The sequence below is a fragment of the Mesocricetus auratus genome, unplaced genomic scaffold (assembly GCF_017639785.1).
Source record: "Mesocricetus auratus isolate SY011 unplaced genomic scaffold, BCM_Maur_2.0 Super-Scaffold_100019, whole genome shotgun sequence".
Classification (NCBI taxonomy): Eukaryota; Metazoa; Chordata; class Mammalia; order Rodentia; family Cricetidae; genus Mesocricetus; species Mesocricetus auratus.
The window spans coordinates 26,506,149-26,529,285 of NW_024429200.1; the positions used below are offsets into that span (position 1 = coordinate 26,506,149).

The window sequence follows — 23,137 nt, forward strand, 5'->3', positions numbered from 1 at the left end:
AACACTTCTGAGTACCCTACAGCTGAAAAGTTGGTTTGGCCGCCAACAGTGATTTCTATTACAAGTACAGTGAAATAAATTCATAATTATGCAGATATCATTTAACTGCTGAGCTGTGCTGATCCTGGGATTACTGCTGGGAAGTTGTAAATGGAACCCAAACTCCTCACTTCTCCCATATTCACCATTAAACAAATATGGGTTTTTATTCTAGCTTATGCCCTGAGTAGCATAGAATATAGCTTTTTTACACACCAAAGTCCACCTTATATCAAATCCATACTAGAAAGAAAATAAAAGGGCTCTAAATAATGACATATTTTATACAATGACTAATAATACTAAATCAAGATAAAATCTGTTTGTCTGGGAGTTATTTACTATTCCCAAGTCTTGTGAGTTTGCTTTTCCATGAAAAAAATCACATTTGTTGTTGGTGATAGAGTTTACAAATATTTTGAAGGGAAATTATAGGTCCTATTATCTGTTCATTAATGAAATTTAATGCCCTTCTCAATTATAGATATGCCATTGATTTTGTGACTTTTGTAAACCTGCAAGAACTTTATTTACCTCACATTAAAATGATAGAATTGCTCAATATTGAGTTGTGAATCCATAGCCTACACAGTGCTTAAAATGAAGATTCCATTTGAAAATGGTAAGTAAGTTAAGAGTGTAGTAATCAAACAAGCAAGCAAACAAAAAAGGAGCAACGTAGTAGAGATTTGGGGTGAATCAGTCTGACAAATACTGCTTGCCTTATAATTCAATGGGACAGATCCTAAAAATAAACAGTAAAGCCAAAAGCCTTTAACTTCATAAAAATGTTACATAAGTAAAGCCTTGTTTTCAAACAAGGGAAGAAGCTTTTGCATTGTCTCCGTTTGCCAAAAAGGATGCTGTCCATTAGTTGTTCAAACCCTTTGGGTTAAAAGGCTTTTAAAGCCAGTTTCCTCTCCCCAAGTCAGGAAATTGACCAAGCAGCAGATCATCTAATGCTCCAGAGGAAACCCAGGAGAATGTGTTTCCCTAAAAGTGGCTGTGCAAATAAGCCTCCAGGAAGCTACAGGTCAATTGGAAGTTGGAGGGGTTCACACCTGGCCCTCCCAGCCAGCTCCCAGTTCTTTTTGATGCCTAAGGACACATCGTTCTGTGAGTGTGGAAAGTATTAGATTCTTGTCACAAATAGGAAAGCTGATACTGTAATTTAGGCCACGTTTTATGAGATGTTTGGGTAGATAGTACAACACTGAATCATTTAGCTTATGTGGGTACTCGAGATCACGGGATGAGGAAGTAAGGTACTCGCTGTACCACAAGCAAGGGGTGGGGGGATGTACTCCCAAAAATGTTAAAGATGGATTAAGAATTGGGCTTGGACTAGCCACAGCTAATCAGTTGTTTCTTTTTATAGACTTAAGAAAAGAATTAAAAAAACAATTAAATGGATGAAGCAGAGTTTGTCCCTTTGTCTTCCAACAAAAAAATGTTGAATTTCATGTTAATTTTCTCCCATGAAAATTACTTTGATTATTGAAACGTAACTTTAATGTGAAAACACTTCATTATGCCCCCATTTTAGATATTCTTCGTTGAATGAGTTTGCATCCCTGCAAGGTCCTGGCAGAGAGTCTGCCATTTTAAATAAACTTTACACGGTGCTGCAAAGAAGTTCACCATCGCACTCTGAAGACATCAGCAGAGGATGAGACAATGTGCTAAGTGCTGTAAGGGAGATAGGTGAGATAAGTGTGAAAACAACACGGGCAAGCAATTAACTCTGTGAAGGTGGGAGAAGGGAGGTGAGACAGGAAAAAGTGGCAACTGAACAGGCCTTGCTGGATCATGTCAATTTCACTGGCTTGACAAAGTTAGTAAAGCTATTCAGATAGAGGCGTAACAATATGGGCAAAAGGAAAAGGTATGTTAAAACCCCGGAGGGGTCACAGAAAACTCATCAAAGAGGCTTATGTGATATAGCTGGAGCGGAGGGGGAGTCAGCATGGTGGGATAGCTAAAAAGCAAAACATTAGAAGGCGTAGGCCCTTATTCTGTCTCTTACTAGCTCTGCAGTCTTAAACATGTTGGTCAGGTTTCTTTTTAGATTCAGTATGCTTATCTGTAAATTGGTGAGTAAATTACTGGTTTTAAAAGTTTGCATTGAATATTATATGAAATAACAAGAATTTATTATAACATGCCCAGGAATGTTCTAAAATCTGGTATTCACTCATTTGACAATCAAAAGTAGATGCTATTAATATTTATAATTTGTAAATTTAGAAGCTGCAACAGAGAATTAAGCAACCTGCAAATGTTAGTAAAGACAAGGGTGGCTGTCAGGCACATCATTCAATATTCAGCTAAACTAGATATTCATTCATGCAATACCCAGCCCAGCTAAACATTCACTCATGCAGTATCTAGCCCAACTAAACATTCATTCATGCAATATCCACCCTCACTGTATGCTCATAAATGTTAGCTGTGGTTGCAGCTTCTACTGCTGCTGCTGGTGGTGGTAAGAACATCGTTGTTGAAGGTTAGAAACTAGAGGAACAGGAGGAGCACAGCAGCGGCAGAGCTCTGGGCCTTTGGAACTTAGCTCCACATTGCTTGCCTGCCTTCCTTTCCCACAGAGACTCTGAAAGAAACAGAGGATTGGTTACTAAACCCATCTCTGCTTTCATGTAGGATCCTGCTACCGCAGAAAGGAGAACCCATCACAATTTTTTTCAGATGACTTTTCAGAAGGACACTGCTCAGATTTGAAAAGTGGGTTACACAGCTCACACCAGGTGGACAGTTTTGCCTAGATCTGGCTATTTTTCTGTACTATACAAGTTTTGTCACATTCTCAAAAGGAAATATTTAACATAGTGGACTGTTGTAGGCTGGATAAAATCTTTTCATTCAGTTTATTCAGTCTGCCTTAATGGCCTACCTTCTAGAAACACCATTCCTAGCCCCTGTGCCAACTAATGATATTTATTTTCCTATCCTCAGATCTTTCAACAGCTTTCATGCCAGTGTTCAGATCTCTATTTAGTAAGGGGATAATTCATAGAGAGTAGTGTAGAGTTACCTTGTCATATTGTTTCTATGATAGTCATGAAGCCAGAGAATTCCCATACATTTTTATCTACTGACATATGGACAATTGCTTGCACATCTAGCCATCCTTTGCTGCCTCTTTTTGATATGTTGATTTGGTGATTTTCTGTTTCCATAACCACTGTACTTCATTCTTTCTATTTGCTCTCTTCAGCAGTAATTGTCAAGGTGAGTCCATCTTCTAAAATGATAGGTGCTGTCTTCTCCCTGTTTCCACACACTGGCCTCTGTGGTTTCAGGAAATATTGCTATAATTTCATCATCCCGTGTGTCAGTAAAGAAGGGTCAGAGTGAGTATTAGGAGCTGGTCTCCTGGTCAGCTACAACTATGATCAATTTTCTTGACCTCTTGGTTCTCTCACTGCATAATGAAATTCTTCTGACTTGGAAAAATCTATAGTTTATCTGTATGGGTCTTGGATGTTCCCAGGATATTAATGTCATGGTTATTCTCTATCCAACAGAACTTCCCACAACTGGCAGTGGTCCACTGAGAGTCACTTCCTGTGTACAATATGTGAACTAACTGGGTCCCTACCTCAGCAGCTAAAGACCCAAGCTGATCCCAGCTTATTGATATCAACACTGGCTAATATCTATATATAGCACATTAGCACTCACTAGGCCTTTACTTTATTCGTGTGCTAACTTCATAACAGCACTTTTAATTTTAATCAGACAGATCTGATACTCTGCTTCCACTGCAAATGACCAAATTATGGATATTTGTGCCCTGTTATTCCTTCTTATGGTCTGTCTTCAATTATAAATAATTCATGAATTTCTTTTACAGGGAGCCAAACCTGCTTCAATTTCTATTCCAATATATGAAGAATAAAATCTAGAGAGATATTTTAATACTTTCACAGTTTGTGATTTTAGAACCGCCCACCTTTGAACGAATACTTCATTAGCACCTAGCGTGTACTGAAAGTTGTACAAAGTACTTAATAAATTCTTTCATTAAATCTGCTGTTGGTTTGGGTTTTAGTCTTCAGATTTGTAAAATAAGCATAGATCTATTTGTCTTTTGTATGTGTTTGCTGTGTCAAACTTGCACGAAGACCTTGTCTTTCAAATGCAACCCAGGGAAATGGTGTTTTTCTTCTGTTTTGTTTGTTGTTTTTTGTTTGTTTGTTTGTTTTTTGAGACAGGTTTCCTCTGTGCAGCTTTGGAGACTGTCCTGAGACTCACTCTGTAGACCAGACTGGTCTGGAAATCACATAGATCTGCCTGCCTCTGCTTCCCAAATGCTGTTTCAAGCACTAGGTCAAATGTCTAGAAATAATTATGAGTTTTACTTGGAGCAACAAAGTGATTTACTTGTTATAAAACCATTTTATGTTGGTGAATATTGTGAATCTTTGACTTTTAAGAGAATGAATTAGAAAAGGTTCTTAGTTGTAACTTGGCAATTTATTTTAGGCACTGATGTGGTATATTGAATGAGAGAATGTTTATGCACACAAGAATTCATAATTCAAGAGAATAAATGTTTCTATTTTTATCTGGTCCTCATACACTGCAGTGCATTGGAAATTCTGCATAATTACTGCACCAATGACTCTAAACATGATGCAACTCAGTTCCTTGATGCAGAAAGAAGCTGTGTTCTTCTCTTTGGTGCTATTATTTGTTATGCCTGGAAGGTCTTGAGCATTTTCTGCAGTGGGTGAGTTCAAGTGCATTGCGTTTCCATTGTGAGCATGAAAATCTGTCATTTTCAGAGACTACAAAACAAAATATAAGGCATTTCCCATTGTATTGAGTCTTGCTAAGGAAAATGTGTTATCAGTTCAGTAACTGAAAAAAAGTGGCTCAGTGAATAAGGCTGCTGGCTACGCAAGCATGAGGATATGATTTCAGATCCCAGCAACTAAATAAGCAGTTGGGCATAGTTGAAAAGGGACTTATAATCCTAGCACTGTTTGGGGAAAACACAGGAAGATCACTGGGGTTTGCAAAATGCTAGTCTTACTCCAAGCTCTGTAAGAGAAACTGTCTCAAAGGGTATAGTAGAGATTGACAGATCAGGCCACTGGCATCCTCCTGTGTCATCTGCATATGCATTACACACATACACATATACCACACACACACACACACACACACACACACACACATGCACCACCATCATAAGAACAACAAAACCCCTTAAAAATCAGCTAAATTATATTTTCATTACAAAATACTTTCTCAAATATTTAACCAACAAAAATTATATTCTGATCGACAACAATGACCAAGCATAGTAGTGTGCTTATCATTAGGCAAGTTAGACATCCAAATTTGTGTCTTAGATATGTATCCATGGCAAAAAAAATAGGAAACATGTACCATTATTATCACTTATCACAAGATGTAGTGTATTAGTAGTCACCAAGAAAAGATACAGAAAAGCATTGAGAAAGAGTGTCAGGGCTATTCTGGTTATAAGACCTTGTGATACCATGGTGAAATAACAATATTCACCATCAGGGAAGTTAGAAACAGTTTCATAAGTGGTTTGGAATTTAACTTCACTGTTTAAAAGGACTTCCTTGTGTTTCATCTGTACCTGGAATCAAATCCAAAGTACATTTGCTAAAAGCTTTCGTGAGATAGGTGCCTTCTCACCCACCCAGATTCTTGGTTCATTTGTCATTTTCCCATTCTATATCACTCCCCTCCCTTCCTGCAACATACAGCCATATTTTTTCCCACTGAGCTCTTCAGCTCCAGTCCAGAGATCCACTCTGATTTTAGCTGTCATTGATTTGACCCACATGGGTTTCACAGTTTCCTAAACATTTATGCTGTATGTCATTTGTGTTATATAACCTGATGGTGTTCTTTAACTCATTCGGATTTCCATAGAAGTGAAATTTATATTCGTTTAGATTGATGAAAATTTAGAAAAAAATTTAAGTTCACTTGGCTTATCTTGCACTTAAATAATATCCCACACACAGAGAATATTTATTTTAGTGTTAGGCAATAAATGTTTAATAAACAGAAGTATTGTTAATGTATTAGGGCAGAAAAGCAAATATATGTATATATGCATATATGTGTGTACAGATACATATATATATTAGAAATTGTGTCTACCTATTGGGTTTTTTGTTTGTTTGGTTTGGTTTTTGGTTTTTCGAGACAGGTTTTCTCTGTATTTCTTTGGAGCCTGTCCTGGAACTCGCTTTGTAGATCAGGCTAGCCTCAAATTCACAGAGATCCACCTGCCTCTGCTTCCCGATTCCTGGGATTAAGGGCGAGTGCCACCAACACCCAGTACTTTTATTGTCTTAAAGATGTATTTTATTTTTAATTTTTTGTGTATCATAATTATGCATGTGTGCATCCATGCCAGACTTGTGCAGATGAGTACAGGTGGCCACCAAGGTTAGAAATTAGCACAAGTCCACACAGAGCTGGAGTTACAGGCATTTGTGCTTAACACAGGTGATGGAAACTGAACTCTGGAAAGGCAGCGTATACTCCAACAGCTGAACCAACTCTTCAGCGTCCCCTATTGTGTTCTGAAAAATGAGTACTCACCTTGGTCTTGAAAAATTGAGATAATAACTCAAATATCATCTGCCAAACATGTAGGCCGGGTACGCGTGTGCGTGCGCGTGTGTCCGTGCATGCGTGCGCGTGCGTGTGTGCGTGCGTGCGTGTGCGTGTCCGTGTGCGTGTGTGTGTGCTATGAATATGTGTAGACATATTGTCCAGGTGTGCCCATCTGGAAGAACTCACATGAAGGTGTCAGTCTCTGTCTCTCTCCAGCATACTTCTGAGACAGGGTCTATCACTGAACCGAAGCTCGCCATTTGAGACTACACTGGTTGGCCCGTGAGCCCTCAGGATCCTCCTCTCTACACCTCTCCTACAGCACTGGGTTAAAGATGCGTGCTATCGTGACAAGCTTTTATCGTGGGTTCCCAGGGTCCAGCTCAAGTCCTCATGCTTTCCCTGCAAGTTCTCCACCCACTGAGTCATCTTCCCCAGGCTTCAGTTGAGAGTTTAAGGGTGATGAAGTTTGAACTGTTCACACCTTATTTTCACCTTTGTGGTTTGGGACAAATGATGCGGGTGGTCATAAAGGCTGTGTGAGAATTTATAATAACTATAATTCTCATAATTATGTAGACAGCATTTCAGCAGTTTGTTTTAATATATTAAACTAACAGTTTACAACATTCATATCTGGGCATATTATATTAATCAAGGATAGCTCTTTTATCTATTCTTCAGTAAGGGCCTGTATTATATTTTAATCAGTTACTCATCATGTGGTCAAAAATTAGAAGTGAGTTAAATTATAGTCAATAGTTTCTGAAAATTCACAATGTCATCTATTCGATTTTGGAGAATAAGACCAAAATATGAGTTAAACTTAGTAACAGCATACAAATAATATCTTCTGATCAATATATTTACTTAAATAGACTCTAAATAATGCTATTCATATGTGAAGGCATTATTATGCTGTCATTGTTCATGGACATAGTTATTATAAATTTAACTAATGGAGACAATTAAAGTGTCAGTTGAATAGACATGAGAAAAAGACTTATAAACTCAGTTTTATAGAAAAATGAACAGATTTTATTGGTGGTAAGTAAAACTGGATGGTTGCATTTCTTAATCTTATAATTATTTTTTAACACCGAAATTTAAAATTGTGGAGATATAAGCCTAATTTTAGAGTTGAAATTTATTTTCACACACAAACTAGTCAAGGGATTTCTTGAGACTTAAATAATTTTAAGTATTAAGGACAGTTATTGAATTTTTTTTGGTTTTTCGAGACAGGGTTTCTCTGTATTGTTTTGGAGGCTATCGGTCCAGCCCAGCCTCGAACTCACAGAGATCCACCTGCCTCTGCCTCCCGAGTGCTGGGATTAAAGGTGTGTGCCACCACTGCCCGGCTGAATTTTTATTTTATCAATATATTATTATTGGAAATATTGTCATTCATTATTCAACTAGCTAAACAATGCTGTGGTTTGTTTTGAAAGAAAGATCACAATTTTTTAAAAATCTATTTGTAAGTTTGTGTGTGTGTCTATGTCTGTGTATGTGTGTCTGTATATCTGTGTGTCTGTATATCTGTGTGTCTGTATGTCTGTGTATGTGATTGTGTCTGTGTCTGTGTGTCTGTGTGTGTATCTCTGTGTTTGTGTGTGTGGGGTGTGTTTACCTGTCTCTCTGTGTGTGGGTGTGTACACATATATGTAAACATCAGCAGAGGCCAGAAGAGAGCATTGGTTCCTCTGGAGCTAGCATTACAAATGGTTGTAAGCAATCTAAAAAGTGGTCTATGGGTTAAATGCCGGTCCTCTTTATGAATACAATCTCTTGAGCCATTTTTCCAGCCCCAAGGAGACTGTCTAATGTAAATCTCTTTTTATGCATGCATTCATGTAAAATTTTAGTAAAACCTACATATATATTCATAGTAATGTTTTGCTATGTTCAGGACAAATGATAGTAAATGAAATGCAATATCTGATTCATATAAAGGTTTTTTATGTAGTTTTTCAATCTGAACAGTTGAATATCTCAACCCCAAAGAGGAATTTTATCATTTAAAAAGCATCGCTATTATTAAGTTTCTCACCCACTTTTAGATTTTAGTCATTAAAAATTTATGAGGAAATCATTCCATACACACATACATGGAAGAGTTGCTTTCTAAATCAAGAAACCAAATGAGCTGACCTACAAAAAAAGTGAATTTTGGTATCTTAACTTCAGTAGATCAGGTAGGTCATGAAACTGCATTCCTGCAAAATAGCAGGCATTTTTTTTAATTATGAAGCTGTTGGCCTTGCTTGTCTCTTACTGGCTAGCTCTGCTTTAAGTAATTACCCCATAATTGTTAATCTAAGTATGTCTCTTACCAGAGAATAGTTCCAGGCTTCCTACCCCATGGCAGTTACATGTCGACTCCTGTGTTTCTCCTTCCCAGAGTCCTCCTGGACTCCTAGTCCCTCCTAACTAGGTTTCCTATTGGCTCAACAGTACTTTATTGACAAATGCACAGGACTTCCCCCAACATCTCCTCTTTTCTGTTTAAACAAAAAGAAAGGTCTTAACTTTAACACAGTCAAATTGTGTATAACAGAACAGTTATCAAATAAGAACATAGTTACAATATTTTAGCAAGATTTAAAGAAAATATCATCCATCCCATTCTTGTGAGTCCAAAGTTCTATATGTAGCTTATCTTTTATCATAACTAAGGAAAACTATAATTATATCTCTCTCTCTTCAACTCCATCAAAGACCACAGAAGGATAATATATAAACACTAGGATTGACAGAGGTATCTTACTGCCTGGACAGTCACCCGAAGTTCATCTGTAATGTTGGGGCATCCATCTTCAACCCATAGGCCACAATGTGTCTGGAACACTTCTCAGCAAAGCAGGAAATTTCAAACTGTCCATCTGCGCTGGCAGTCTGTCAGTCATTTTTCTTTGTCCTGTAGAAAGTCTCTTAGACTCTTTCATGAAGCAGGAACCCTGTAAGACTGACTTCAGCAGTCACTTTCCTGTGGGTCCATAGCAGGCATTTGTAGGAGGGTGGGAGCACTCATAAGCTTACAGTAGTTTCTGGAGTTGTATGTGGAGTTTTCAGTAATGATTCAGTGAAGATGCTATCCTGGGCACCTCCTCAAGCACATTCATGAAAGCAAAGTAGGAAAAACATGTTTCATGTTAGGACTGCATGACATAGCATAGTCTCTCTTTGGTAGGAAGCAATCAAACTGTTATAGACTTTGGTGACAATGGTTTTTAAATGACAATGTAAGGTGCCTAAAATTGAAGTAAGGCATGAGTGTCTTTTGTAACTTAGAAATATATACCCTGAAGACCCCTTTCCAATGGAGACAGGCTGTGCTGGGCGAGCATGAGAGAGTGACAAATGTGTAACTGGAGTGGATTTCTGGGCAAGTCCCTGAACCCTGTTTTATGGTATCACATTATGCTTCTGAAAGACTAGAAGAGATCTCATGGTGTCACTCCTAGTCACTTTCCAAATTAGTTTTAACTTTTGAAACGTTAACTAACCAAGATTGGCAGGGTAGTAAAATAATGCAGAAAATTTGCGAAGACACCTGTTCATTTTCTGTACTTAGACTTAGCTCTCCATTTTGCAGTTTACTCTCTGTCTTTTCATATAATGTCTAAAGGCTATTTAGTCTGGCCCCATCTGGCCAATGCTAAACATATAAGCAATACTAAAACTTTCTCTTAGATCAAGAGATACAATGATGCTTTGAACGACAATTTCAAATACCAGAATTTTTACACTACCTTTGTTTTCAAAATGCTCCTATTTTGCCAAAATTTTTATTGCTTACACTTTGCATTTTTGCTATTGCCTTTGAATTTTTATGGGCCAGGTTTAGAATTCAGACCCAATCTGAAAGCACAGTGTCCTCTTCCCCTTTCCACCTCATCAAAGAGACAAGAATTCGCTAGGTACCTCTTACTTGTAAGAAACACACCCTAAAATAATATTTTCAAGACTAGAATCTTGCTATGCAGCCCTGGCCATCCCAATAATCACTTCACAGTTCAGACTGGTCTTGAATTTGAGGTAGCGCTCCTGCTTCAACATCCTGATTGCTGGTTTATAGGCATGTCTCACCCCAATTGGCTATGCTATTTTACTGTAAGGAATTTAGGTATATCTAAATATTACAGGTGCCTACAGAGGAGTAAATCATGGCCACAAAACGAAAGTGATCTGCTCACACTATCCCAGGAGCTCAATAACAACCAAAGTAGTGGAAGAAAAAATAAAGCAGAGAACGTAATTCCTGTTAACAAAATGAATGGATGAATAAAGTAAGCAGCTGTTTTGCCTCTGCAAAACTTAAAAGGCATTTCTAGGGGACAAAGCTACCCAGGGATGAGTTCATAGGAAAGAGCAGTGTGAAAGGCTCCAAAGAGAATAGACCCAATCGTGTCTAAACTTATGAGGCTGATGAATATTCCTATGCAATAATATCAGAACAGATTGAATTCCTATTATAGCACATCACATTGTTTCAGGAAAATAAAAGAACTGCAAAGTCACTGGTTAGAATGAAATTTCAGAGGCGCAAGAAAGATTTTTGGCCACCCTGAAAGACTTCTCGAGAAGTATTTGTGTCACCAATTCTCAGACGTTAACAATTCATATAAGTAACTTCAGTTTGCTTAGAGGAAACATCAGGAAGAACTTATTCTAGTAATAGACACTGTATTATCCAGCATATGTGTGTATTGCATATGTTTTCACTTTTAAATGGAATAGAATGGCACACTTTTAAAAAAGCTTTCTACATATCACGGTATTTTAATTGTGATGCTGCTAACCTTAAGTGACCTAACAAATGTCACCTAGTTTTTCTCTGCCTCAGTTTTAAGATTAAATGAAAGACTCCCTAAAAACCCTTAAAAGACTGATAGACATTCCCTTAAACCTTTCTTCCTTCATTCTGTCTTTCTCTTCTTCCTTCCTTCGTTTCTTTCTCTTGTTCAGGATCTTGCTACAGTTCAGACTGAGTCTGATCGCTCAATCCTCCTGTCTCAGTTGTCTAAGTGCTTGCATTTACAGGTATGTGACACCACATAGTTTCAATTTTTAATCTAAGATTATCAAGGTGAAATTGTCACTTCTATCTATAACTGTTTCTACCTCCTGCATCTCCCCGCTCCCCCCTAGATCCACTCCCCCTACAACTGTTTCATTTAACTATACTAAAGAAAAATGGACTCATGATTAAAATACTTTCTTCTTCATAAATGGTACCCAAATGGCTGAAAGAGATAATGGAGATTCTAAATGGACATAAGGAATCTACCTTCCTCAGTAATTTGAAAAGAACGTTTTAATCACACACAGACACATATATGTATGTCCTAAAGTCGCACATGGTGTGAAATGACAGGAAAGCACATTTTTGATGTTTGAAGAAAGATTGTGAATCATATCATTTTTCCACTTTTAACAAGATAGTAGAGAGTGATTGAAATAGAACATTAGAAATAAAAAAAGAAAAACAGATGTATCTGGATTCAGTTCCTGTGGTAATGTGGGAATGGAAGCCACATACTATTTTACTTATGATTATAAGAACCACACAATGGTGGAAACCAACAATATACAGTGAAATATCAAGAAAACTATACAAAAGACTTACTGCTCACAATCTATGTCTGTATTAAAGCATCGTGTTCTCAGTGTAGTCCAGCTCGTGAGACAGCGCTATTGCAGTGAATGAGCCTGCTTATGATAGACAAAGGTTAGCTAAGTTCAATTTACAAAGAACAGATGACCACTTACAAGTAAATGTTTGAAGGCCCATCAGATTCTTCCCACATATATTTTATTTCATCTTAATGGGACTGAAATTGATGCTAGAAGGACCACTGTCAGAAGAAGCAGTCAAATTGCGAGCTTCCCGTGTTGCAATTTAATTCTGAAATCCTATGTCCTGTCCAACCTTCTCCCAGACTTCAGAAAGACATTTTTATTCATTTTCCTCATCCTACTCCAGGAAATTGATATCTTTTACTATTTTTTATTATAATCAACAGTTGAAGTTACTCATGGTTTTCTTGCTTCAAATAATGTGAAAAAATGTTCAAGTCTTCATTTCTGTCCAGCTTCCTGCCACTTCACCTCTTCACAATTAAACATCTTCTTTTCCCCCCTCCATACACAGTGACTCTGTTTCCTCCATCCTTCACTTCCTTTGCTTTTACCTTAGTAAGAACTACTGAAGATATTCCTTAACTTCTTCCAGGTAATTGTGTAATAAATACGCACGTGTCTACAACATCTATAATGTTAATTTTGTCAGAGATGTGAAACTTTTTTGTGTATAGCCCACTTACACAACAAATATAAAATTCCCAAATACACACCCTAGTTCCAGACGCAATGATAGTTAGACTTTCTTAGGACTTTGTTTCTAAGCACTTAATGTGTATATTAACTTACCTCATCCTCATAACAAACCTACAAATATAGGTGGTATCATCACCTTTACACAGGTGCCAAAACTGGGGTACATTAAGGTTAAATAATTTGCCCAGGCCAAGGATATAGCTCAGTTCATATAGTGATTGCCTAGCATGCACCAAGTCCTCTGACTGATGTCCAGCACTTCATCATGACAGTGCATACTTGTAAACCCAGCACTCAAGACATCAGGGCAACGAAACAGATGTTCAAGGCCAGCCTGGGCTCCATAAAACCCCTTAAGAAAAATAAATACTATAAAGAGAATCTCCTGTTAAGAAAATAATTTTTCTAAAGTAATGGAGTTCATATGTGTAGGAGTCAGTCTTTGGACCTAGGCAATCTCTGTTCAGAGTACAGTAGTATGCCACAATGCAGTACTAGTCATTGAAGCTTTCTTGATTGACATCTTTGGGGATAACACTCTCAGTCTTTATACAACCGAGTTCATCACTTCTGCCCAAGCTTTCTTGTCTTCCCTAGTTGTCTAGACACTGGTACATTTCACATCTGTATCATTGTCTCTGACCATAGCCTCCTGCTGACAGTCATGAGTCAAGATGAGAAAAGATACGTTCCACTAAATGTAAGAACTGCAACTTGAGGACTTTTCTTTTTTGGATCCTCCTTCTTCCATACTGTGAGGAGTTTGGGGCACCCAGTAAATGATGAATAAGGGGTTCTCTTCTGAGGTTGCCTTTTATGTATTTCGTTTGACTTTGAGATGACCTCTCCATGTCCTACCCTGCAATAGCCTTGCGTATTCTGAACATTACCCTCAAAGAGTTGGGATCTCCTACCAGGAACTAGAACCAGCTTCGTCTGGTGATCATTTAAGCCATGGCACATAACACTATGCCTAGCACAGCATCAACATGTATTTATTGCACAAATTCATAAATGGATCCATGAAAGTCATTACTAATTTCCTCCATGTTCTGGCTCAAGCCATTTCATTGTTTGCCCAAATCATTGCAGAGTCCTCCCAACGGGACGGACTGTGTCCAGTGTCGCCCTCCTTCCTCATCACTGTATGTGTGTGTGCCAAAATCGGCCTCATAAAACCAAACTTGACAATGTCTGTGTCCCACTTACAAACCCTGGATGGCTCCCTAATAGTCTTTGAATAAAGAAATTTCCCTATAACTCAAAAAGCCATTTGTAGTCTGGGCCCTATGCAGTCCAACACTTCATCTGTTTTCACTGCTGCTTACTCTTCAACTACCTACAGCGTTGCCTGTTACAATGAATAAGTTATGCCGTCTCTCACCAGAGTATCTGCAGTCTCTTTGGACTGGAATACTGGTTTTTCATCTGTATCTTTCTCTTGGATAAGATAACTGTTTCTTCCAGGAAGCCATGTCTGAATAGGTCAGGTGTGCATCAGGGGCACAGCCTGCATTATTCCTCTGCCACAGAAACTATCACCACCTGGCATTTTGATTGTCAATTTACTTTACTTCTATACTTTAATATTTATGCAGATGATTCATTATGACATCCACTAAGTCTCATACAGTGCCAAACACCTAGCAATTCCTTGGAATATATAGGTAGTATGAACAATGTGCTCTAACTTCTTCATGTCTTTTCACAATAGTTTACCAAAGTAGTTCATTTTTCCCTTTTTAAAAAAATTTTTTATTTCATTTTACATTCCAACCACAGTTCTTCCTCCCTCTCCTCCCAACCTGCTCAACTCCTCCCATGCCCCTTCACCTACCCCCTAGCCCACCTCCAGTCCACTACTCCTCATAAGTAAGGGCTCCCATGAGGAGTCAACATAGTCTGGCACAATAGGTTGGGGAAGGGCCGGCCCCTCTCCTATGCATTAAGACTAAGCATGGCAACCCACCATAGGAAATGAGCTCCAACAAGCTACATCATGCCTGGGATTATATCGTGATCCTATTGCCTCTGATCATGGCATCTCACCCTAAAGAATGGGTTCCAACAAGCTAGTTCATGTAACAGGTTTGTGTCATAATCCTACTGCCAGAGTCCCTTCTGGCAGTAGGACAACTGTCTGCCACATACAGAGGGACTAGTTCAGTCTCCTGGAGTCTCCACAGTTGTAAGTCTAGAGTTCATATGTTTTCCGAGCTTGATTCCACTGTCTCTGTAGATTGCTTCATCACAATTTTGATCTCCCTTGCTCATATATTCCCTGTCCCTCTCTTTTACTGGATTCTTGGAGCTTGACCTGGTTCTTGGTTCTGGATCTCTACATTTGGTTCCATCAATTATTGGATGAGGGTTCTATGGTAATAGTTAGGGTATTCATCCATCTAATTACAGGGTAGACCAGTTCAGGCATCTTTATTACTAATGCTAGGGATCTCAGCTGGGGTCCTCCTTGTGCATTCTTTGGAGTTACCCTAACATCAGGTTTATCCCTAAGCCCATAGTGGCTTAAGGTATCTCCTTCATTGCTCTTCTACTATATCCCTTCCTGCCTAGGCCATCTCATTCCACAAGGACATTTGGTCAACAATGTTTGTAACAGCATTATTCAAAACAGCCTCAACCGAAGAATGGATAAGGAAAATATGGTACATTTGTATAATGGAGTACTACTCATCAGTAAAAAATGACCTCATGAATTTTTCAGGCAAATGGGCAGAACTAGAAAAAAAACCTGAGTGAGGTAACCCATACTCAGAAAGACAAACACGGTATGCAGCCACTCATAAGTGGATACTAGATGTAAAGCAAAGAATAACCGGATTGGAATCAATAGCCCCAGAGAAGCTAGGTAACAAAGAGGACCCTTAGAGGGACACATGGATCATCCTGGGAAGGGGAATTTAATGATATCCATGGCACACACTGGGATCAGGAGTGTTGTAAGGGAGAGGGAAGGGGAGATGAGAACAGAAGGGAAGTAGTAGTTCATTTTTTATGTTGAATAGCACAAGAATCTGGATCTGAAACAAGGAAAACATAATTTTAGAGAATGATAGAGTAAAAGCAAAATGTTCTAGGTTGAAATTAGAGTGAATTATGGGGAATTGAGGAAGACAAGCCTAAGGATTCAGTTGCATGAGGCAGGAGCTCAGTGTCCACAGCAGAACAAGGAAGAGTGAGTGTTGTTAGGCAGGATGCTTCAGAGGCAGGCCTGGATTTTGGTTCTGAGAGGAAGTCCAACACACAGAGGTCAAAGAAAGGACAGGCATAGCTATTAATAGATATTTGTGGCATGCATGAATAAATAAGTGGGTAGATGAATGAGTGTAGATTTTTTCCAGTTCCCTGGATAACACACACAGTTTCCAGGAGGTTCATGAGACACCATAGCAGTTTCCTGAAGGAAAAGCAAACATAGCACTGAAGAAGCAAAGGAGGCAATATAATGTAGCTTGGGTTTGTCAACTCTTTTCCTGGATTAAGACCTAGAGTTACAGCCGATCGATTATTTTGCTAAGTCCTCTGTAAAATAGGTACTATTACAGTTGGGAAAAGTAAATCTCTGAAGAAAAATGACTTGGTAGTGATGACTCCTACCAGCATCCAAATATTTGTCTTCTTGCCTCCCAAGCCCAAGCTCTTGCTCTTATATTCCCTAGTCTCCCAAATAATCTACATCATGTAGTAGAGCTTGCTCTCTGACAGATCCATTGCATAAATTATCTACCTAGGCCTCCCCAGGACTCTCAGAAATAGAATCCTTAAAAAGAAGAAGAATTTTGAATAGTGTCGAATAGGAAATACAAATTTAAGTTGAATTTTAAACCTAGATCTTCCTGTTTCCAAATTTTCTTACCCTCTGTTGCTTACCCTGCTTTGTAAAACTTATCATCATCAGAAGAGAGATTTAGGAACAGAGCCACATAACCAAAAGTTGTTAATTAACACAGTCCCCTGTATACTGAATAAGAAGTGCTAAAGTCTTTGTGTGTGTGTGTGTGTGTGTGTGTGTGTGTGTGTGTGTGCCCATCCTCCATCCATGATGGATAGAAAAGCTTCATTGTTCTAGGATGAGGGCTACAAAGATGGAGAAGAAATTCAGGTGTAGGCAAACTGAGTTTTACCTGTCCCAAGATCCACATGGTTCCAGTGAGGCATAATTGAGAACAAAGCAAGTTAAATAGCAAGCTGAGAATGAGGGGATCCTGATAGAAGTATTGAGAAAGAGGAAAAGTAAAGAAAGCAATATAAAATCATTGTAAATACTCATGCCTATCAACTTTCCCCCAAGGTGAAAAATAAAATCCCTGAGCTAAACTGCAACATGAATAATAAAACCCAGGGACTGATATTGGGATTCAAGTTGAGAGTCAGAAAAGTAAAGAAGCCAGCCACTAGCTCCTACCTCTACCTGAGACTGAAAGGGTGATCCTGTCTCCACAAGCTCTCCACCAAGCCTCAGACTGCTGCCTCTCCTCAATGTAGCTGAAGACTAAATCTCAAAATGCAGCCTGAGACATTGGGCTCCTGTCTTTTAATACCCTTCTAGGGCTGGAATTAAAAGAGTGAGCTCTAATTCCCTTTTAGACTGATTCAGTCTTGTATAGATCTGCGTGGCCTTGGACTCACAGAGAGATCCATCTACCTGTTTCCTGAGTCTTGGGATTAAAGGTGTGTATTACCACTGCCCAGCTTCTATGGCTAACCGGTGTGGCTGCTGGAATTAAAGGTGTGTCTCACCTTTACCTGACCTCCATAGCATGTAGCTGGCTTTGCTTCCTGAATTCTCAAGCAAACTTTATTAAGTCATAATAATATATTACCACACTAAACAACTTGAAAAAGGAAATACATATTTTGACTTACAACTTCAGAGACAGGCATTCATGATGTCTTCGTTCTGAGTTTTCTGGACCTGTATGAGGCAGAACATCTTGTCAGGGAGTACCTGGCAGAACAAATCTGTGTACCCTATGGCAGCCTGGAAGCAAAGAGAAAAGAAATAGGTACGTGACAGACTACATTTCCAAAAGGAAGAACCTCTAGACCCACTTCCTGGAGACAGGAAGACCTATGTTCAAAATTGAACTCCAGTTCTTATTTCCTGTTTGATATCAAGCAAAACATTTTTTTCTTCCCAAGTCTAATTTTTCTACTCAATTTCTATCACTCCCAATAACCAATCATGTTAGGAACTCATTAGTGCACTAATCTGTTGATGAAGAGATACTTCATGGTCTAGTAATTTCTTCAATGCTCCACCAATGAACATTGCTACATTGGGGAAGAACCCTTAAACTCAGGAGCCACTGAGAAACATGTAAGACAAAAACAAAAATATGACTTTGTTTGTTTAACAAAACCTCTAGCTATAAACCTAGATACAGTTCCACACCAGCATGTGTTTTCTTTTCTGTTCATCTTACATTGCAACCTGTGACTTGGTCTTTCTGCTATGTTGTGATAAGGCAGGATTTTCACTGCTGTAATATTTAACAGACTTTCTTTACATATATATGGACACAGCCATGGGCCACACAACTAGACCACAGGAAAACATGAAATAATCTAGAAAAGATAAGTATGTTGTGATTGTGACAAATTCTTTCTCAGCATGCTTTAATTGTTTCCAACAATGTTTGTAATGCAATCAGATTATATTAAAAAAATAATGACTGTTAATTAGAAGACCTAATTTAGATCGAAAATATGTTTCATTTTTGGCATCCTAACTGCCAAAGGGAAAAATAAATGTACCTGGAAATACAAGTAGAGGACATCCTAATGTTCAGCCTCAGTTCAAAAGTACCAACAACTAGACAATGAGATGACTCCATGAGATAGGTATTTGATTACTTGAGTTGCATCCCCAGAAACCATGCTCAAAGAAAAGAACTAACTCCAGAAAATTGTCCTCTGATGTCTACACATGTTTGAAATATGATCCTGCACACATTTACATACACACATACACATGCATGCACGCACACACACACACAATGATGCCAACATTAAAAACAACAACAACAGCAATAATAATAAAATAAAAATAAAATTTTCAAATGTTAAAATTCCCTTTGGAAAAAATGTGCCAGCAGACAGTGAATTGCTTTGCTTGCTTCACAAGTATTTACTGTGGAGAAAATAAGCCAACAAGATGCTTGGATTTGTTTGTTTTAGGAGAGAAAGATTTTAATTCAGCCCATAATTTTAGGCTATACAGTTCATTTTTGGGACAAGGTAGGCAAAGCAACAGGAACTCAGATCAGCTAGTCATATCCTACATACAGTAAAGAAAAAAGAGAATAAATGCAGGCATATATAGTATACAGTTCATTTTATACTATTAGACAGTCTCCAAATCTCTGTCTAGGGAATGATGTTGTTTTAAGATTTTAACATCAGTCATCTCCAGTTCTAGAAGCTCCAACACCCTTTTCTGAACTCCATAGACACTGTATATATGTGGTGCACATAAATATGCTCAAGAGCACACATAAAATAAATAAATTATTTTTAAAAGATTTTAACAATCAATGTGATGATGTCAGTAACAGTGACATAGTCAAGGTCAAGAATAAAGAGTAAGGTTGGGCTATAGTCTAGTTGGTGTAGTGCTTGGCAAGTATGCATGAAACCCAGGACTCAGTCCCTAGAACCATAAACCAATTGGCTGTGCAGGCCTGGAATCACGGTGCTCAAAAGATGGAGGCAAGAAGACCAGAAGAATTTCAAGGCCATTCTCAGTTATATTGTGAGTTGGGGGCTAGCCAGGGTCACATAAGACCCTGTCACAACAATAAATAAACAAGTAAATAAATAAATAGAATAGAATAGCTACATGTATGAATTGAGGTTATAGCACTAAGTAGCCATGTGATTAGTAGTAACTCTCCCAACCTGTGAAAGTAGGGTATTAAGATAACTGGCATCTCTTCAGTTCTGAGATGTAATGCTAAGTGAATTGAGCCTAACAGGTCTAATACACACAGCATCTGAATATTGAAATCTTCATTTTTTGTTTTGCTGAGCCTCAGTTATGGTAGTAATTCTTATCTCAGGAATTCTCAATGAGGAAAAGCTTCTCTCACCGTTCCTTCCATCCCTAGTCTTTTTCTATTTCAAAACAGTGACTAAATGCTAGATTGCAAATGCAAGTCAAAAATCCCTGCAACACCTGACACGCCTCGTGTAGCACCTGCTTCTCTATTCTGTTCATTAAAATAAAAACCAACATCTCCCATGTCCATCTGGCACCACTCAAAGGTTGCCAACCTGGCATCATTCACGGCTTCTAAATTCACTGACTCTTATCTAAAACAAATTTCATACTCACTGATCAGAAGCTCAGCATGAATGAAATCAGCAAATTTTGCCGTAACTAGCGACAGTTAATTCCAGTAAGCAAACTTCAAATTTTGTACAGAGAATTTTTTGGAATATGCTTTAAAACAAATTATAAAAAAAATTTCAAATTTTTGGACCAAGATAAAATAATACTAAGGGTATTCAAAGTTTATTTTTGAGTAACCAATAACTTGAAACACAATATAATGTTAAATGGTTATTGGAAAATAAAGCTTCAAAAACAAAACAAGAATTTAGTATTCAACTGGATGCATAAAAATAAGTTATGCAATATCAAATATATAAGATAATAGTCAATTACCCTCTCAAAAACTATAAAAACTGAATGGGACTAAGTACATATCCTTGAAAACCTTCCTAATTAGAGACAATCAGGAAACAGAAACACTATATATTCATTCAAATACAAATAATTGAAATGAACATATACAATCAGCCTAATGAGCTGGTGACATTTTTCTAGAACTATTGTAATGAAATGAAAATCTCTGCTCATTTTTGGTAATGTTTGATAAAACATTATCAAATTTCCATTTTGATTCTTTCCTTTAATATTTTTGTGAATACTAACAGATAAAAAGAGAAAACTCCCTAACTCTCTTGATGTATCATAACAACCTATGAAGGTAAAAACTAAACAGTCAGCTGAGCAGGATACTTTCCTACCCTTTCCTGTTTGCATTTCTGGTTCATGGTTTCATTTCAGGATTATTAGTTATGCAAATATCATAAAGCTGAATCATATTTCCAGCACAAGAACATGACATTTTAATGGCAAATTTTATATTGATCCTTCTTAATTATTTAAACAAAGGTCAAAGGCACCCCTGCACAAGGTATTATTATTATCTCATCACTTTGTTGGTCCAAGAGTTCATTTTGTTATGTATAAATCCTTGAAGCACGTTGGGCAGTTGAATCATGGTCTTAATGAGAGGCAAGTATGAACAATCAGTAACTCTAGGAAGGTGGTAGAAAACTGGAGAGGAGACACGTGCTCAGGGGGTCTCAGGAGGTTAATCTTGAGCTATGGATTGTGGCCTCAGCATCATTTCACCTGTAGAAAGTTCACACCTTTGAAGACCTCTTACCCTTAGACCTTGGCAGGAATGAATCTGGCACCCCATCATGCACCTCTTCATGCACATCTCTTTTCTTCCTGGGTCATCACCCATAGCCTTAGCTTCCCTCTGCTTCTGAACCTACCTCAGGTGTGCTGATAGTAGTACAGTCTTTCTCAACTCTGACTGCCTGACTAAGCGCAAAAGGAAGGAGGCATCTGGAAAGATGGCTCATTCCTTAGGTGTACTCGGTGCTCTTTCTAGAGGACCTAACTTCACTTCCCAGTGTTCATATCAGAGGGCTTACAATAACCTGTAACTTGTTTCATGGAATCTGCCTTCCTGTCCTGGTGTCCGCAGGCACTGCAAAACAAAACACACACACACACACACACACCACACACACCACACACACACCACACACACACACACACACACACACACACACACACACACCACACACACACACAATTAAAATGATGCTTTAAAAATACAAATATGGACTTCTGGAAATCACTTTCTGAAGTGATCTTCCTACTCATGTGGTCTTTGTGACTCCCACCACGTCATATTTTGGGCAGGACCAGAATGTGCAGGAAATGATAGTGGATGCCATCAACCTTATCTTCAGATACTTGCAAAATAGGTCTCAGATTCAGGTGTGAATATGCAGACAGAGGGCTTTGATGACTGCATGAAGCTTGTATTAGATGATGCAGAGGAGATTCACTCTAAAACAAAGCCAAGGAAACAACTGGGTCAGATCAATCTGAGAGGAGATAATATTACTCTGCTCCAAATTATTTCCAACTGTCAAGCACTCAAGAAGTTTAAAAGGAAGCATAGTGCATCTGCAATGTGTGGGAGGGGGCATAGGGTGTGCCCCAGGGCCCAAGGCCAGATTCAAACCTTTGACGACCTCTGTACCCTTAGACCTGCGCAGGGATGGATGTAGCACCCAATCATTCACCTCTTCCTATATATCTTTTTCCTTAAAGGAGGTTCAGAAGCTTTTAAAGGTGCCTTCTGCTGGCAGCAGAGTCTGAAACATTTATTCATATTGTTTTAGTGGCCCTTATGTTATTATCAGGTGACAACAAATGCTATGAGACTCTTTTTATTTAAAAAAATCCAAATATGGGGTGAGAACTGAGAACCTACAATTTCATATATAGATCCCAACTTTTGTACAAGGTAGATTTTTATTTTGATTGTGAATGTCTAACTTGATTGCAAATTTATTGTCAGTAACTGGGATTCTCACATTTTTTGAAGGCTTTGTCCATACCACTTGCCGTGGCTAGTTTCAGACCTTAGCCTGTCTTGTCTAAGACCGTAAGCAAACTCACAGAACAAATGTGGAATCAATGAAATAAAGAAATAAAGAGAGGAACAGCAGGCTCAAATGAGGAGAAATCAAATGCAGGAAGAACCAAATAGGAAGTATGCTTGCATCAACAGGACCAAAAACACAAATCCTTGTTTAAAATGAAAAATAACAAATATTTCAAGGACATAGGAAATTGTTTCCAAGTCACAGTGAAGCAGATGGAGACAGGGTAAGGAGGTGAAGCAACAGGATACAGTAGTTGTGGAGAGAGATGAATGAAGCTAAGTTCTATGAGAAGAGGGAAGAGATACTCCGTGTCACAGACAGGAGGAACATTGTTCCAAGC

The 23,137-nt window shown here is 38.3% G+C and overlaps 1 pseudogene; it reads left to right on the top strand.

The window, feature by feature from the left end:
- The first annotated feature begins 1,907 nt into the window (after window positions 1-1,907).
- On the top strand, window positions 1,908-22,416 carry LOC101832563 (annotated as a pseudogene).
- The last annotated feature ends 721 nt before the right edge of the window (window positions 22,417-23,137 follow it).